Raw genomic sequence first — 19,700 nt, 5'->3', positions numbered from 1 at the left:
GCCACAACCCGTCCCGGCACAAAGTCAGATAGCCCTGTCTGTGTCAAAGTAGAACACCCTGTGAAGTCGACACATACATCACGACCACGGTCCCATGAATAAAGTAACACATCGCCAGGTCTGAGGGCCCCGTTATTCCCTCTAGACAATCCTATGTCAACCTTCTTTGTTGCTGAAATCCTAGATCTGTAGCAAATATCAACAAATGTATCCCGAACAACATTGTGCCGATGTTTAATACCAACAAAGCCAGCACACGACACCGCATGGTCGCCGAATACATCCCCAGTAAAAACCCGAGAGCAAGCAGAGCACGGTGTCGAGACAGAGAACAATGGAACACCCATCCGATAACACAGCACACATCGGTATGTCTTAGCGTTCATCGTCTGACCCAATCTAGAAATAGGGACTGTCCGAGGCCAAGAAGAGGTGTGATCACCCTGCTGCGACTTCCACAATGCCGACTGCCGAGGAGACAAAGAAAAGGTGGATTCTGCAGAAGCGGTAACCTTTGTGAAATATATATCTGCCAATTTCTTCATGAGTTTTGTAATCCCCCGTATTTTTAAATATTTTATAAATGAAAATTTATTTTATTTATAATATTTATTTGTTATTTTTCATAATTTAATTTCAAAAGTTTCAAATTATTAATATGGGTCGAAATTTATTTGAACAAATTATTTTATGCACCTTTATTCTACAATTTATGTCCAATCACACAAGCCTAACCCATTTGTTTACTTAATCGACCCATTATTTTTATGAGGCCCAATCTTCTTATTTACCCAACAATTCTCTTCTATAAATACCCCATGAATCCCCAAAAATTTCTCACATGTACAAAAATGTTAGTCTTATTTTCTTTTTCCTTAGTTTTATTAATTTGTGTAATTATAATTATTGATTTATGGGTTTTGATTTTATTGTTTGAAATTAATTTAATTAGTATCAAATTGTATTTTGATGATTAAACTTTATAATTTCAGATTTTATAAGTGTTATAATTTTCAGATTTTGTAAATTTTATAACCTAGGGTTTTTAATTATTGAAAATCATGATTTTAGGGTTTTTATGAATAATTGATTTAGGGCTTTTATAGTAATGATGGTTTGAAATTTTGGTAATTATAAGTACTAATTAGTTTAACTTAATTCTAGATTGTTTTGAACACTTAAATTCGTGTTTTAATTTTAAGATTTCCGTTCATTAATATTAATCCCGTTTTAATCCGGATCAGATTTTGAACTCATCCGATTTTGATGAAAAATTAGTTTTTTCCATTTGAAAACAACATTTTAAGAAAGACTGTAGTGAGCACCACCCTCTCGTGGCCAAATTCAGCCTCTAAATATGATTTTTGGGCAGTTTTTGATTTTAACGAAGTTTTTTATACTTAAAATATTATCCTTGAGTTTGATTAATAAAATTAATTATGTTTAAATTTTTTTTTGAAGCAAATTATGTTTAAAGTTAATTAAGCATAAATATATGTTTTATTGAAGTGTTAAGGGTGGGAAATAGTTTCTAAGTACTACTTTTGATGTTTTATAAAGAGGGTTTGATCACCCATTAAAAAGGGAGATTATTATATAATTAGGGGTTTTTAAATAATTTTCAGATTTTTATTAGACTTTGAACTTGCTGTAATTTCATGTATAAGAGTGTATTTTAAGGTTTTTATGAAGAAAATTTAAAGAACTATATATATATAAGCCTTTAATTTTAACTAAAGGGAAGGTTTTAAAGTGTTGTTTGATTTGGATTTTGAAGGTTTTAAAGTAAGTTAGTATTGCTGTAAATTTGATTGATTGGGTATTGATTGAGATGTTATTATTTGGTTTAGGAGTGGATTTTATTGAAGGTGATTTCTAGTTAGTAAAGTGGCATACATATTCGTTTGCTCAAGGTACGTACAAGTTACGAAACCTTTCTTTTAGGTGCATGTTTAAGGACGGATCGAGAACTTAGTATCATGTATAGGGATGACTTAGTTAAATTGTTTAATTATACATTGTGAATTTCGTATGACGTGCACTATTTTATATTGCAAGTATTATTTGTACTCTAATTATGCAAGGTGCGCTTAGAGGCAAAGGTATGTGATTGGTGTAAGGATTTATTTATTACTCATTCATGATTATGCAAACAGGATGAGTAAAGGAAGAATTCAAGTCTTATAAGACGAGGTTAAGGTTTTTGGATGCCTTATGCACTCAAGGTGTTTATACACCGAGGTAGTAAAGGAATAAATAATAAATGTTGTTTGTCACTAATAAATCAAGAATTGAAATTGGAAACTTGCCTTGTTTGATTGAATTGTTATTGGAATGTGTTGTATTGTTATGCATTTGAGTCATCACCAAGTCTAAACCTGTAAATCACGTAAAGTGCAAGATGGATGAGCAATAAAACTCTGGATTGGTGCACATCTGGAGTAATGACAATCAGGGGTTGGGGTATATGGGGTATTAGCCGTGTACTTTTATCGAGGCCGTCTGATCTACGAGTCTTCTATTTCAAATATTTTTCAAAACTAGGAGTTAGGTGAGATCTCATACTAACTACGGTCACGGAGTCGCGCCCGTGGTCGTTGGATGTTTATTGATGTTTCCGAAAGGAGGCATGGAGTTTTTCTTTTATTGGTGTTCCAAATGGGACGTGGGTTGGACAACCTTGTCTATTGCTAAATCCAATGAAATAAATAAATAAGTTAGTTAATATTAACTAGTGAAGTCTTAATAAATTTGATGGTTGAGTCATCATGTGCTGAGTCTATAATTTAATGATGCTTATGATTGATTATTAGTAGCTTGTTAGGGATTTCTCATTTTATTTCGCAGCTTGTATGTACTCAGCTTTGCTGATTGCTTTCTTTGTGTGTCTTTCTTTGGTCATGGCCTTCGCCTTTCAATGACCATGTGACGATCCAATTTTTACACTTGTAATATTGGGGAGCAGATTAACCACAGGTTCTTACATACGCAGCATTCGCATCAGGGTTGTGGGATTTTGAGTGGAGAGTTAGTTATTGTTCGTAGTTTGTTTTCTTTTGCAAGTTTGAATTTATTTAAACTCGGTTTTATTTTTATACTATTTCTTCTAGTTTGGATTTTGAATAAGGGCCTTAATGGTTCCAGCTTGTATCATTTAATTTGGTTTTGGTTATTGGTTTTGAAACTTATTTATAACTGAATTCGTTTTTCCGCTGCTATTTTCTAAAAAAGCCTTAACGTTTGAACACGTGGCGGTAGCACGCCAGTAATTCTCTTGGAATTGTTCAGGTTATTCACAGGTTTTTAAGGAGAATTATTGGGGTGTTACAAGTTTAGGGGCAGCGACCTCATAAGGATTACCTAAAATGTCAGACTCAACCGTTCCAGTAAACAAACTCAACGCATCCTCAAAAGCTTGACCAAGACCCACAATACCAGTACGACGCAGAAGTTGCATCTGCAACCCAGCATACTGCAACCGGGAAGCAAGAAAAGCATAGTGACGAACATCACCTGCGGAGTAATTAAGCACCAAGCCCTCCAAACGCAAATGGTAAGGTGGCAAGCCGCCACTACCAATCACCAAACCCGGGCCCCGAAGCAGTAACAATACACTCCAAGGAAGATCGAAGAGCCTCATCGAAAATGCGCTGAGCCGCCTCAAATGCACCTGGAGGACAAGTACACAAGGCAAAATAGAGTTTAGAAACTCCAGTACATGCCCTAAGTAACAACAGTTCACACTGAGGATCATCTAGCATAACAACCTTATCCATAAGCGCAATGGTCTTGGTCACCCTCTGCATCACATCAAGCTCGCTACTAAACCTGGAATCAGAACTAACAGGACCACCAAGCAGCTTAACACTATGCAATGGTCGAGCAATAGAAGGGGGAAAAACACCCACAAGCCTGCTACGAGGGTCTTCTGTAGGCTAGAAAACTTTAGTTTTTTCCACATTGAGATGCAACCCAAAACGAGGTCCTTCCTCCATAATCAACTGTAGAACCTTCCCTACCACCAAAGTGTCTCCAATAATAGTGCCGTCATCCAAATACCACGCCTAAAGACATACCTCAAAAGCATCTTTGATTTTACACACAAGAGGTTGTAAAACCAAAGAAAAAAGGAGAGGACCAAGGGGATCACCCTGCTGCACCCCCGAGACGACCATAAGGTGTGGTCCCCATAATACAATCTGGCTGGATTAGAGTAGTAGAAATCAACCCACCGCGATATACCCAGACAACGACGACGGACTTCACGTAACATGACCGCAGGATCAACTAAATTGAAGGCATTTTAAAAATCCACCAACAACATAGAAAAACCAACGTCAGAACCACGATCCTCAATCAACCGATTCACAGCATGAAGAATAGCCTCACAGCATTATTATTATTATTATTATTATTATTATTATTATTATTATTATTATTATTATTATTATTATTATTATTATTATTATTATTATTATTATTATTATTATTATTATTATTATTATTTCATGAGATTTCATCAATCATTACCATTGAACCCCATTATTGTACATACAACTATATAATGGTAATTTAAATGTTAATATTAATATTGTATTTTTGGCTATGTTATTTTATACACTCCACCATATATTAACCTTCTAAATTATTCTGTCAAAAAAAAAAAAAAAAAAATCCTTCTAAATTATTTACTCGTTAGTAATTTCTTTCTTCCTCCATTATATTACCAACTTCCCTCAAATCCTAATCCTTTCTCTGTAATACTCTGAAATAATAAATGGAAAGATGATCATATAATCATATATCACTAAGATTTTTCCGGTTAATATATAATTTTTTTGAACTTAATTTCTACATAACTTCTTTATAACTGAGGAAAATCTACATTTAATTTTTTTTTTCCCTATAAGGAGTAGAATTGAAATATTGCCGTATAACTTCCAAGGGGTGTCAATGCATGGTTGAAAATTTGAAACCAATAAAGGTAATATTTATAAGAATGTATACAAAATATATGATATAGATTTCATAAGAAATATATGGCAAATAAAATGCATGAATCAAAATCATAATTTTTCGTATATACTGATTGTACGTACATGCTTCGTATTAATGGAAACCTACCATTATGCATGCAAATAAAATCATTATAAGTTCTAATTCAAACTTTTAAATTTAATGTATGAAATTAACATTAAACATCAAACAATATGGATAGTGAAAGGCTAAAAGAATGGAAAATAGGGGGAGTTATAATGGTGGTTCTTGCTTTAGTTTTCGCGTATTCTTGTTGGAAAGGTTATCGTATTAGGAAGAAAGAGGAAGAGAAAAAAGATTTGGAGCAGCCGCAATCACCTCTACCACCATCTACAACCATCACGTCTAGCAGTACTGAACCATCAACAAGTACAACACCGATCGATTCACCACCTATGCAACTAACAGCTACTTGCTATTATAAGTCGCCAGTACCACCGGAAATTGAGAACGGATCAATGAATTTTGGCTACCCAATCTTCCGTTGGCCTAATTCGCCTAATCCTTGATCATTATTTAACCAACAATTTAGGCTAGAGTTTATGTATTGTTAAATTAATGGTTAGGTTTGATAATATTATTATTATTATTATTATTTTTTTATATAAGAGTCTAAACTCTAAAGTAAAAATAATGTCAAGTTCGTTTCACATATAAATGTTTTTTTTTTTTTTTTTTTTTTTGAAAGCAAAACATGGTTTCTTTTGTTTAGGCCCCGTTCTCTTCACCTAAAAAAAATAATATTAAGTAAAAATAATTTCAGTTTAGTAAAAATAATTTCAGTTCAATAAAAATAATTTCAGTTCAGCAAAATTCAGTTTTATTAAAGAAGAATTATACGGAGTAATAGAAAATCAGCAAAAATAATTTCAGTTCAGCAAAAATAATTTAAGTTCAGTAAAAATAATTTAAGTTCAGCAAAAATAATTTCAGTTCAGTAAAAATAATTTTAGTTCAGCAAAATTAAGGTAAAGAGAACGGGACCTTGGTACGTAATACTTTCTATAAAATAGAATTAGCCCTATATTGATGCACGCAATGTGTCGAGGAGGTGTTTTTTTTGCAAATTGTGCATGCTTCCGCTTATATGTTTTTCCACATATTGCATTTTTCTTTTTGGACGAATGCATGCATACCTCTCAAGTCTCAACTGTTGGTTGCATAGAGATTAATATTCCTTTCAATGCATAAGCAATATTCGAAGTAATTGGTTTGATTATATTTTTCTGTTTTGTTTTTTTTTTTTGTATTTTGTTTTTTTTTTTTTTTAATGTCTATGTGTTCCCCTTTAAGACATTGTTTTATTTTTGGAGGATTCTAAATTGCGTTAAATTTAGGAAACAAACATCATTCCCTTCTTTGTCAAAAAAAAAAAAAAAAAAAAAAATTCCCTTTAATTTTTTTTTTTTTTTTTTTGATTTTTTGATTTTTTTTTTCCCTTTAAGCCTTTAGGGGCAATTTGGGTAAAAAAAAGGTAACATAATAATAATTTTATGTTTAATCGCCTTTAATTGATCTAATAAGAAGTCTTTAATCGATTTCAAAATGTGATCTTCAATGAATTGAGCTCATAAAATAATGCCATGATCTACTCCATTACCTTTTATATAAATAAAGTAAAATAAAATTATTTCATAAATTCCCCAATTAGTAGTGATTTCATCAAATTAATCAATCCTCCAATGATCAATTAATTCACAAGATAGAAGAACCTTTTTTGCCATCTTTTTTATATAAGGACCTTTTTCACAAAATCGACCACTGAAAAGGTTTTTTGTGATAAATTTCCATTTTAAATATATTGGTACCTAACTACCTGTATGTTTTAGTCTATATACTATATATACAATCTCAATGAAAAAGTAAATAAGTTTATTTATTTTCTTTTATATCTACTTAAAAGGTGCAATAGTTTAAAATTAAACTTTTGAGTAAGCTTGTAGGTAGGAATTGATTAAGTTCAAGTACGAATTGTTAATTCACATATACTATATAAAATTTTAAGAAAATTGGGTATGCAAAATGAAAATACATATTTTATTATGATTAATAATTTTTAAAAACATCAAATTTCATAAAACATTAAAATTACATCCCCGTAAAAATAGTTACACCAACCGAACCATTCAAACCAAGTATCCAACCAATCAATTAGATTTTTTTTCCCCAAATTTTGTAATATTTGAATGAAAGTAGTTATACAGTTTAAGAAAAATATAATTTAATACAAATAAGAGAACTTGATAAATAAAGTCATGTATGCACCATTCAAAAAAAAAAAAAAGCAGGGTATGCAAAGAGAATTATATATAATTAGATAAATTCCCGTTGAAAAATTGAAGAGTAAAAAGACCGTTTATTTTAGTTTTCATCTTCAATTGAATCGAGAAAGAGAAGGAATTTAACTAACTGAAAATTGTAATGAGATAATTTTGAAAAATAAAATTACAAATCCACTTAGAAAAGTGAATAATTTGGGTGTCATTTGATATTTTGGAATTCTACAACACTATTGTACAGTACACACTTCTTATTTTCTTTATTTCTTTTTTCTTAAAAATATATATACATAGTATTATTTAGTACGAAATATATTTTTCTAGGGATTTGTATTGTATTGAAGCTGGACTTTTTAACAAGGGGCCCAGGGCAGCCGCCCCAGCTGCCCTCCCCTTGCTACGGCCCTGAGCGTGGGTTCATGATCATAGAGAAATTATGGCCATAGAATTAATTAATCAACCACTTTTAATTAACCAACAACTTGTGCTCTTTAACAAAAGATGAGAATGAGCGTGGTCTATGATTGTGCATTTGTGCACCTATCTCTAGCTTAATTAGCATAAAAACTGAAATTAGTATATTGGTTAAATTAGCTAGAAACTTAACTTCTTAAATCACAAGTACAATCATCTGTGCTGCTTTGTTAGTCATTACTCCATCTCCAATATCTTGTTAATCATTACAAATTATATTAGTTCCGCGCTGACTGGCCGATGAAAATACTCGTAAAAGTCTTAAAAGCCCAAATTCCGATAAACCTTAAAAAGCGACGCAACCTTAGACACGTATCATGTCCGTAGAGGACAACCAATTAAACACACATGCACTTTTTAAGTCATATAAGAAAGATCTTTATGGAACGGAGACAGTATTATCTGATCTTATAGGATTATAAATTTATAATAGTAAGTAAAAGCTAAAAAATAATAATAATGAAAATAAATTAATTAATTAGGATCACTCACAGGACCGCAGCGGCTATGGCATGTGAAGACCTCTAATATCCTCAAAAAGCATCTTTGTACTTTATTAAATTTGAAATAAAGAAACCATCATACTTTAAAGGGTAAACAATAATAATGTAATTAAGTTAATCTTATACTTATGTTTTTGTCTTACGTATAAATTTGTACCTTGCTTTCATAGAACACAAAGGATCATGCGAAGCACTTAAATCACAAGCTCAAACTTTATGCACAGCAAAAGGAATTTGTCACATCAATAAATTTAGAAATTTTGTACTACAAATTAAATAATGATATTACTGTATAATATTTCATGATCTAGATCCTAGTGATATTAAAATTATATCTTTATTGTACATTTGTATTGTTGTTCGTTCAATATTAATAAATAAACTTGCATAGAATTGGCAAACCTCGTATCACTGGTAATTAAGTTATTCACCAAATGTACTTGATCATTATTGATACTTACCTAAGAATAAGGGTGCTAACTATATTGATGATGCAAGTTTAATTAGAACTTAAGCAATACTTCGTATGATAATTGTCTAAAATGCTAATATCATTATACTCTATTCGTGATCTAATTTCAAATGTTCTGGAATTACAAGATTATACCTTCAAAAAGAGTACAAATTATGCTACATAGCTAATTTAACAACAAATTAGGATGGAACGGGTCTATTACATTAAGTATAATTTGAGTAGAACTCTTGTTGAAATTTACTAATTTGGTAATCAGTTCATTCACGATGTACATTGTAGATTGTCTTTGTGTTACATACAACTCCTTTATAATGTTGAATGAGCTAATTTGTTACTTTCAATTTCAAGATTTTCATAATACTTATTCAAAAGTATTACACCCTATTTGTATTCCTCAAATATATTGGCCAGGAAAAATTTAAGGAAGCATAATTTTATATCAAGATCAAAACTTTTACACAATGTATCTTGATACACAACATCAAGCTATGCTAATTACTTTTATTGCCCTTTACTTAACACTAATCACCCACTAATCAAGCTTAAAACAAAGTTGAGAAAGTAAAAAAGAAGAGGAATACATAAAGCTAGAACCTATGTTTATGAACAATCTTTGATGGATCAGCAAATCGGGCCGAAAACGAGCGGGTCAAGTACTCGGGCTCCTTACATTCTAACCCTTCATCAAAGTTCCTTGAGTATGCTTCAGGGTCATAAGCTGCAATTGCTGAACCATGATTATGATGATGATTAAAGCTGTAATTAGCGCGTAAAATCCTCTGTTTTTCTCTCTTAATCTTGTTCCATAACACCTTCCATTTGGACCGTTGATCATGATCATTATTATCATCATATTGATCACATTTTTGGCCTAATTTGATACATTGTTGTTGTTGTTGGTTTATTTTTTCTCTTCTAATAAATGAAATGCTTCTTCCAAATGTGAAGCTTTGGCTCTTCTTGGAGTTCCATTCTTTGATGCCCATTTTTTTTGGAAGTTTTGGTGTGTTTTGTTTGGTTGAGTGGTGTGAGGTAAAGGAAGTGAGTGTAGTTTATTTATAGAGAATTTTATAGGGATTTGAAAAAGGCTGTTTTGTTTTATAAATATTCTCTTAGCTTTTCTTTTTATCTTGTTTAATTTTATTTTCTTTTGCTAATCACTGGTTCTAATTTTGAGAGCATCTGGCTCAAGGCTTTTGTATATTGCAAGTTGGCTTTGCTTTTGGGGTCAAGTTAGTGCCTTTTGTAGAAATCTCATTCATATGGCAAAAGCTTGCATACTTCCTCTATATCTACAATTGCAAATTTGCAACGTTGTGTTTATTAGTTGATTTGTGAATTTATAGTAGAAAAAAAAAAAAAAAAGTCACGTGACTGATGTGAAATCTTAAAGTACTATCTCCGTTAACAATTATCTACAATTTTTACTAAAAATGGACGCAAAAAATTATGTGCAACATTTCCAAACCTTTCCACATTTAGTAAAAAAAAATTAACAAAATTACAAAAATACCCTTACTTAAAACTTTATAAGATCTTAAAAACATAATTAATCAATTACTAATCTAACCTAATTAATCTAACTACTCCTATCAAATTTAATTCATCTCCCCCAATAACTCATTAAAATCAACCAAACTAGTTCAAAATCATCCAATTTCTCCACATTCATACCCTAATTTTTCACCCAATTCATCTTTCCCATTACCTTTCTCCCTCCTCCTTCAAACTCAATCAGATCTGGTATCACCAAGAAGAAGGTGACGAAGAAGAAGACGACGAAGAAGATCTGGTATTCGGTGGGTGTGGCGGTTTCTTTGGTGGTTTTGGGTTCGAATTGGGGTGGGTCGTAATTCTGGGTTCGAGTTGTGGGTTTCGTTTCTGGTGGGTTGGTCGTTTTTGGTGGGTGGTTTTCGTAGGTGGGTGGTTTTCGCAGGTGGTTTTCGTAGGTGGGTTTTCGTAGGTGGGTTTTCGCAGGTCGTTCTCGGTGGGTGGTTTTCGTGGGTGGGTTTTCGTAGGTGGGTTTTGGTGGTTCCGTCAGTGGGTTTGGAGGGTGGTCGTCCATCTGGGAAAAGGTGTGTGTTCGTGGAGGTGGTGGTTCTGTCGGTGGGTTTCGGTGGCTGGGGTGCTAGATTGTTCTTTCAATTTTTTTATTTTTTTATTTTGATTAACTATTAATGACATACCCTTACTTTGTGTTAAACACCATTAAGAAGTTTTGCATTGGAGTCCGTTCCTCACCCCAAAGTTGCAGATAATGGTTAAAGGAGGAAGTAGATAACTCCATTGATATTTTCAAGATGAAAACTTTATACAGAGTAATTTTTATTTATTAATAATTAAAGATATTAATAAATAAAATTATTTGTTAGCAATAAATAGAAAAATCAAAATATTAAAATTTAAAAGAAACAAATGAAGTACCATCATGGGTAAACCATAAATTTAGTCTCAAAACACTGAACATTTGTGAAGTAGAGTTATTTGTGAATTGGAATTTGGGAGTACTAATCATTTTATTGGAATGTAATACATCTGTTGTATATATTTTAGGTAATTCTAAATTATGGTTGGATGTAAAGGCATTTCAAGAACAACTAGAAGATCTAAATAAAAAGTAGAAGGATATGCTAATAAACCAACACAAGGGTGACTAAGCGCTTCAAGTAGTGGTCATTGATTGCAACTACGAACCAATAAAGATATGTGGGGTGCTACAGCAAGCTCGTGAAGTATTAATGGAGTGTGACTAAGTAGAAGTGCAAAATTTATACTATACACTAGGAGACACCGAGAATGATGCTCCAAAGCTTGCAGGGTGCGCTCTAATGTACAAATGTGAAGGAGTGGACCGATCCAGTGCACACTCCCTATCAATCTATCATGCACGGATCCGACATATGTGTAATACACATGCTAATCAAAAGCAAGTACTAAATGTCCACATGTGATGCTTGATGTATGTAATAAGTTGCCAATAACTACTTTGGACTCAAGACATTGATTAGATTTAATAAGGGAGGAGCTAATAAATCTAGGCTTGCAAAAGAGGGATGTTACAGTGGATAGTCACACAATAAATATATCTTGTATTATACATCCTCTTTTTTTTTTTTTTTTTTTTTTTTTTTTTTTTTTTTTTTTTTTTTTTTTTTTTTTTTAAGTTGCAACACTTCACTTTTCACGCTTGTCGATGTATACTTGCAATCGTTAATATCTTTAATTACCAATATGTAAAAATTATAAACTTTAGATATTAAAATTGTATAGATCGAGACGAATATAACAAGATCCCACATGACTATATATTTACCTATGTATAAATCGTCAAATCTAGTCAAAGTGAAATACATAAATAGTGTAAAAGTCAAACTTTTACAACTATAAAAAAACGGAGGAAATATTAAAGATTGCAAATTTTCAATATACAAAAGCTACTGTTAAAAAATTCGAAAAAAAATGAGAAAATTTGCCTTATGAAGTCCCTAAGAAGTCTGTAAGAACTAAGAAGATATGGGATCCTTTAGCTAGTAATTTAATATAATTAGCATGCAGGGTGATGTAGTCCTTGCATCAAGACATCAAGCATACAGCTTAGTAATTACATAGACTTGACACTTGACAGCAATCAGAATTCGTGTAAACAATTAATGAATCAAAGGGTCTCATCTTCTTATCTGAAATAGATAGTGTGATATTGCAGCAAATCAGCAGCAGAATTTGCTGGGATTCAATTATAATTTAGATTGTTAATGCGGTAACTGTACTTGGGGGCAGGAGTCACATTAAGATGATATCAATACTGCGAGTTCTGTGATATCAATTCCATGAGTTCTGTAATCTGTAATGCACTGAAAGGAAGTTCATGGAATTTACTAACAATTCCCAAAAGCAGAATGAAATCACTGCACTATCGTACTGACAAAGTCATGCATCAACGGAGGTAGGTAACTGTACATGAATCCAAAATTAGAACTGAGGTACCTCTTACAAAGATTTAGAATTTAGCAAATATGGGATATGTGGTAATCAGTTGACAAAGCTTTCCTCTACAAATTTATTGTACATGAAGTTTTTTATTTACCGTATCCAAGTTTTGAGTGTATTAGACATATTGAAAAACATACAAGTTCCTGATATGAGTATCACAGCAGGCAACAGCCATGACAGGCCTTGATTTAATTGCAGATATTGAGTCCATCAACTAATTAAAAGTACATGACTTGGGAACAAGCTCAAATTACCTTTAGTGTGATGGACTTGATTATCTTGCAATGCTCATAGCACTAGTTCTCCCCTGGCACAAAATAAGACTTATAGGTTATACTTTGCTACATTTCTTCTCTAACAGTCTCAAGAATCAGAGCGCTCCTAGCTACAAAAAAAAAAAAATAAGAGCATAAAATGATCTAAAATTAGCAATAACAAACAATACTCTTACCTTTTCTTCCTGAACTATATAAAGGGAAAGGGGTGGAGGGAGCAAAATGAACTCACAGAAAAAAGCATTCACCTGGTGAATGAGTTACTCCAGAGAGTCTGATTCAGCATGTAGAGTGTTTGACTATGATATATAGTCCCTTCTTGAATTCTTCAATAATGGCTTAAGGAATGCATTGAATAAGAGGCCAATCTTCACCATAGGGTTCCTGGCACCTTCTTGACTGTGATTTGCCAACCTAGTAGTCAAGTTCAATATGGGGGATATGTTGAATAAGGGGCCAATATTCACCATCAGGCTGTTTGCATCTTCTTGTCAGCTCGGGATCACAATCCCTGACCTCAAGACGCAGTAAATTGGTGAAGTTGCGAAGTGATTCAGGAAGTGTCACCAATTTAAGGCAATCCTGAATGTCAAGTCTACGGAGTTGGGTGAGGTGCCCTATCCACTCTGGTAGAACAATCAGATTACTGAAATGATATATCTCCAGTTCCTGAAGTGCTCTTAAGCAGCCAAGGCTCTGTGGGGGTGAATCCAAATTGCAGATGCTCTTCAATGTTAATAAACGGAGGCTTTTAAGGCCTTGCCAATCAGCTGACTTAACAACATCACTACTAGTAATACTACTGACATCCCTCCCCTCATCGACAAAACTAACATTATCTTTACCCATTATAGGCTCCCAGACTAACTGGTCACAGTCAGAGATTTTCAATTCCTCAAGGACAGTGAGATGCTGCAGTGCACTGGATATGTCTTTAAGTCTAACACAATTATGAATTTCAAGATTTCGGAGGCAAGTTGTAGCTTTCACAGTCAATCTGATTAACTGGAGGCAAAAGTAGATTGATAAGGATTCTAATGTTATTAGATTGATTGAGAGAGTGTCTAGTTCATGTATTGATCGGATATGCAAGTCTTTTAACATGGAAGGAATGAGTGATGAAGGCACTGATATTTGTGTTGCATCTCCATATAGAAGATACTTCAGCAGATTATTATGGATGCTGTTGGCACCCAGCGATTCAAGCCTTGGCGCCTTAGGCATTGACATCAGCTTCGGGCAATACCCTATGAAGAGTTTAGAAAGACAAGGGAAAGATGATGGCTGCAACAAGTCCTGAGGTCTTTCAGGTTCTTGTTGATTGATATTATTTTGTTCCGACCATCCCTTGAATACAGGCAACTGAAAGAGAACAAGACGTTCCAAGGATGGGAAGAATGCTGTTGATGAAGAAGAAGTCACACTACTGACACCACCAATTCTTATGCACTCTAAAGCTTCTAGGTACCAGAGTTCAAGAGACCTGAGAAGAGGTAACAGATTAAATGGTGGGAGAATTTGACATTTCTCACAACGTGCAATCTCTATAGAAACAAGGTTAGGGAGCGGGCTAGGAAATACATCCATTCCCCACCTCGGAAATCTTGCCCCCCTCCACCCCTCAACCTGTAAGCTTTTGAGAGATGGTGGGGGTTGTAAGCAGTTTAGAGCCAACTCATCTTCTACTTTGTCAGAATGGCAAGCTGGTTCTCCATTCTGCAATGCCCACCATGTTAATTCCAGACTAGTTAGATTTGTGGCCTCCAAAATTGCTCCTGTGTCTACTGATACAGCTTTTCCACGACGTTCAGAAAAACAGATTTTCAATTTTCCAGCAAGATCATTGAAACTAGTCAGTGCATCTAACCCTGTACATTCACCCACGACAAACAAGTTCAATGTTTGAAGAGAAGTTAATCGCTCAAATCCAGGCGGCATATCAGTCAATGCAATAGAACTTCTACAAAGCAAGTGCCTAAGACTAGTCAATTTATGCAATTCCCTTGGAAGTTCTCTAAGCCACCAACATTCTCGGAGATCCAAAGTCTGTAATTTCTGCAGTCCTGTGATGCATTCAGGGAGAGAATAAGATGAGACACTAATTTTTAGGTATCTCAAGTGCTTCAGCTGTTTTATAGAATCTGGAAGGCTATCATTATCCATCCGAGGTAAATCCAATGCTCGTAAGCACCTTAAACTTGAAATGGTTTTACTGATATCTGGTACAGCAAATGAAAGGCTATTGGTAGTCAGAAGAAGAGAGCGAATTTGCTTTGCTGCAATCAACCATGGTGGAGCATTCCAAGTTGAGTTAGCAGTAAGACATTTTTATCATTGATCTGCATTGTAGGCTTATCTACAAGAAGACAACAATATCCTGCCACATTTTTCGCCAAGTCATTCATTAAATCGTGCATTTTGCAGCTTATTATCTCACCATACTCATTTCTTCTAACATCTTGAAAAAAAGATCTCCTCAGTAGCTCCATGAAATATCCATGACCAACATCCTCTGGACTTACATGATCCCTCGTTGTCTTGAGGAACCCTTGCGCCATCCACAGATAAATCAAATCCATCTTATCAAACTTGTAGTCCTTGGTAAACAGAGAGCAATAGGCAAAGCACTGCTTTAAGTGTGGTGCTAAGTGATCATAGCTCAGCTTCAACGATGACATAATGCTTGTTTCACATTGTTCAATCATCCCGAGCTCACTATCCTTGAAATACTCCCATTCTTGCTCCGTATCTTTAGTATAAAGAAGACTGGCAATTGTCCTTATAGCAAGTGGAACATGGCCACACTTTCCAACAATCTCTTTGCCAATTCTGGTCAGATGCTCATTATTGTGCTCTTGTCCCTCCTTGAATGCTAAACCTTTAAACAAAGCCCAGGACATGTCTTCTTGCAAGACCCCCAAAGCATAAGCTTCAACTGTACCCATATTATCAGCCACCACTCTCGACCTAGAGGTTACTATAATTTTGCTTCCTCTTTTACAGCCACATAGCAAACGTCTCAAACACAACCATCTCTCTCGATCCTCATCCCATACATCATCTAACACAAGCAGGAATTTCTTATCATTGACAGCTTCTCGAAGGCAGGACTGAAGTTGTTCCATATTCAGCTGATGGCAATCACTTTTATCAATAGACTTCAGAATTTTTCTTAATAATTCTTCCAAATTGGAGACTTCAGAAATGCAAGCCCAACCTTTAAGCTCAAAATTTATGAACATCATCATCATTAAAAACAAGTTGAGCGAGAGTTGTTTTTCCTAACCCACCAATCCCAACAATTGGGATTATTACTAAGACACTTTCTCCAACTATATCATCACAATGTAAAACCATTTCTAAAATTGCCTTTTTATCTGCATCTCTGCCAAATACATCTTTCTCCAACACAAACGAATGTGTTTCCCTCCAACTCACTCGACTAACAGAAGACTGTACTTCAATGGAATGCACTCTCAGGTTTAGGCAGTGCATTTCAGATGTAATGGATTTCAACTCCTCCATAATAGCCTTGCTCTCTAAAGCTAACTTTTTATTTACTTTAAAGGGACTTAAGCATGAATAACAAACACCTAGTGGTTTGGTAAGCTTACCTCTAGGAAGTTCATCTTGATCAATCATAACGACTTCTTCGAACAAGTCTTCCAGTCGGTAAAGTACATGCTTGAGCCTTTTCAGCCAAAGGTTGATCAAAGCCCCATTGTCACCTTCCCTTATCCTCTCTGCATCAAGAAGTCGAGCTTGTATCATCCCCATCAATTGCTCTAGCTCTTTCAGTTTCTTTCTCCCATTGAAGTAAGGAGCCATTTCCTCAACTACTGATTGTCCCAGAGATTCAAGAAGCTTCGCGACTACATCAGATACAATGGCTTCTGCCGTATCTTTCTCCCCTGCTTGCCTCTTTCAGTGTTTAAACTTATAATCTGTATGAATTGGATTGAGAAAATATCAGGATTTTTTTTATTTTTTTTTCTTTTTCTTTTTCCGGGAAGACTCTCAATTTATCTAATCAGTAATTTTGTAAGCACTTCAACGTATTGGTGATGATTAAACTAAACTAACGAGGCAATAAACTACAATTTCATACATTCAACTGGGTGGAGGAGTTTAGTTTACTAATAACACCTTTTTAATATGTCATAACTTGAAAATCAACCTACAAAAAACTGTCAATCCTATCAAAGTTCACCTAGACTATCATGGGAAACTCAATCAGTAAATATTGCGGAGTACATACAATATACTACCTCCGTTAACTATTATTTGCAACAAAGGGGTATTATTTGTGAGATATAAAATATTCCTTTGTTGCAAATAATAGTTAACGGAGGTAGTACTAACGCTAAAGATGAAGCTTTCTAGGCAAAAATGGCAGTATAAAATATTCAGTTTAATTAATGCTAATTTGCTAATTTGTCCCCACTATATGATGAGTACAGGTGTCGCAGAGTATCCGGTAAAAATCTCAGGACCCAAAATCGGAACCACAACAAGTTCCTAAAAATAGGAACCGGAATATATTCAACAGATTCCTAAAAACTGGGAACCGGCAGGTTCCGGTTCCGAAACGAGGTACCTGTCTTTCAAAGTAAGCTTAATAGTTAGTACTTACTTGATTGTGTAGAATATTTAATACAAAATTACAAATATTTATATTAATACTGTATCAGTAATTAAACCTTTAAGAGTAAGTATTTTTGTACAAATACTTGAACAAAAATGAATAAGTAGGTGATGGCTTTTAAACAATTTTGATTGGGGGCTTTTATACTTGGGCTTAAATGATAGATTCTGATTTCTTGTACCCTATACGGAACCTATACTATCAGGGTATTCTACATGTTCCAGGTCCAAAATTTTATTATCTAGAACCGGAATCGGAACCTATTGCAACACGTTTCCAATTCCTAATCTGGAACCTTTAATTCTGAGCATGTTCCGTAAGTCAGGGTATTAAGAATTTTTGCTCACCCCAATGATGAGTTTAGTACAATACAAAAGACAAGGTTTGAATTGAATAGCTCTAGAAGCCCCTCCGGTTTGACTATCTCTAATTGCCTCATGTCGACAATATCAAAATTCAACAATACTTCGTATCATTTACTCCAAGCATTAATTAGCTTCTTACATTAACTTAGGGTTTTGCCGCTGCATCATTGTTTTCAAAATCATATGATATCATAAGAAAATAATAATAATCTATTTTATTAAAATCATAATAATCCCTACCTTATAAAAAGTACAAAAGAACTCTTATGAATAGTGTGATGACTTTTTTACCCCTAAAAATGTTTATTTACCCATACACCCTTTTATGTCATATTAACTCTTATGCTTCCGTATTTATTTTTCTAGTCTTCCTTTCCTTCCAACTTCCAACCTTTTCCTCTTTTTTAAACCCCCCTTTCTCTCTCCTTCCTCCTTTACTTCCCTACTCTCTTTCTCTCCTCCATTAAAGCGAAGGAGCCCTCCATTAAAGCACCTACCGAGCTAAGCCACATGAAGAAGAAGAAGAGGAAAAGGAGAAGGAGGAGGAGAAAACTGTTGAATTTAATGGCAAAACTATTTAACATGAAAATAATCCTCTTTAAAGGGCGGGGTAATAGTTTGGATATAACCCACTTTGTTACTATTTTCTTTAAAACAAACAAACAAACACACACACACACACACACAAACCCACTGAATTTAATTACCTAATCATTTAATTAGAATTTTTTTTAAAGTTTTTCCGTTAAATTTCTAGTTGTAACATTTTAACTTTCACGCTTGTCAATACATAATTTCAATCTCTTGTATCTCTAATTATAGACATATAAATAATCTAAAGATTAAGTATTTAAAACATATATATAAATCGAAATGAATCTAATAAGATCCCACATGACTATTTTGCCAACAAAAAAAGTCAATAAAATAAAGATCAATTATTAAAATAAATGAAAAATGTATATATTTTCAAGTGTTGCAACTAAAAGTGACGGATGATATATAATTGTATTTTATAACTCACAACAAAAGCCATATTACACCATAAGAAACTTACAACTAAAAATTAAATAGTGTTTATATATTTTCAAGTGTTACATTTTTGTACCTATGCAAGGGTATGATTATCAACAATTTATTTATTAGTATATGCGTTCAAAAGTCTACCCAATAAGTTTTGGGTGTCATGACAAGCTATTACAACTCGACCATAAACATTGATTATGTCGCGTGCAACGCGCGCGTAGACTCCCCTAGTATAAGAAGCTTAGCAACATACTAAGACAGATTACTGACAAAAACAGCGAAAGCAAGGATAAAATTGATCATAGATGTTGTTCCTAGTACATATATCTTCCTATGTGTTGCCCAGTGAAAGCAGCAATTACAGGAATATATACTAAGCAATCGATAGCTTAGCCTACTAGTATTAAAAAACTGACAACGTGAAAGTAGAAACACTTTTTTCTTATTTTCTATTTTTATAAAACTAATAATATAAAACATGGCAAACAAGCCTTTAAATACTTGTTATATTCCTTCCGTTTTTAAATACTTGTTCTAATAGGGAGGTAGTGGGGTAAGTGGAAGAATAAAAAATGGTACTCCCTCTGTCTTCAATTGTTTGCCCCAAACTATAAATCTACTTTATTAAGGT

The 19,700-nt window shown here is 33.8% G+C and overlaps 1 pseudogene across 1 annotated transcript; it reads right to left on the bottom strand.

Moving 5' to 3' along the window:
- Nucleotides 1-11,869: 11,869 nt before the first annotated feature.
- Nucleotides 11,870-19,079, bottom strand: LOC145642565 (putative disease resistance protein RGA4; annotated as a pseudogene). The gene is made up of 5 exons (XR_014115697.1): nucleotides 19,068-19,079; nucleotides 17,492-17,551; nucleotides 13,282-16,954; nucleotides 13,013-13,065; nucleotides 11,870-12,609 (listed from the first exon to the last, which is right to left on the bottom strand). The product of XR_014115697.1 is annotated as a putative disease resistance protein RGA4 (transcript).
- Nucleotides 19,080-19,700: the final 621 nt, after the last annotated feature.

The sequence above is a fragment of the Chenopodium album genome, chromosome 8, assembly GCF_948465745.1.
Source record: "Chenopodium album chromosome 8, dcCheAlbu1.1, whole genome shotgun sequence".
NCBI lineage: Eukaryota > Viridiplantae > Streptophyta > Magnoliopsida > Caryophyllales > Amaranthaceae > Chenopodium > Chenopodium album.
Note: the sequence above shows the minus strand (reverse complement) of the source record. Positions and strands in the feature narration are given on the sequence as shown.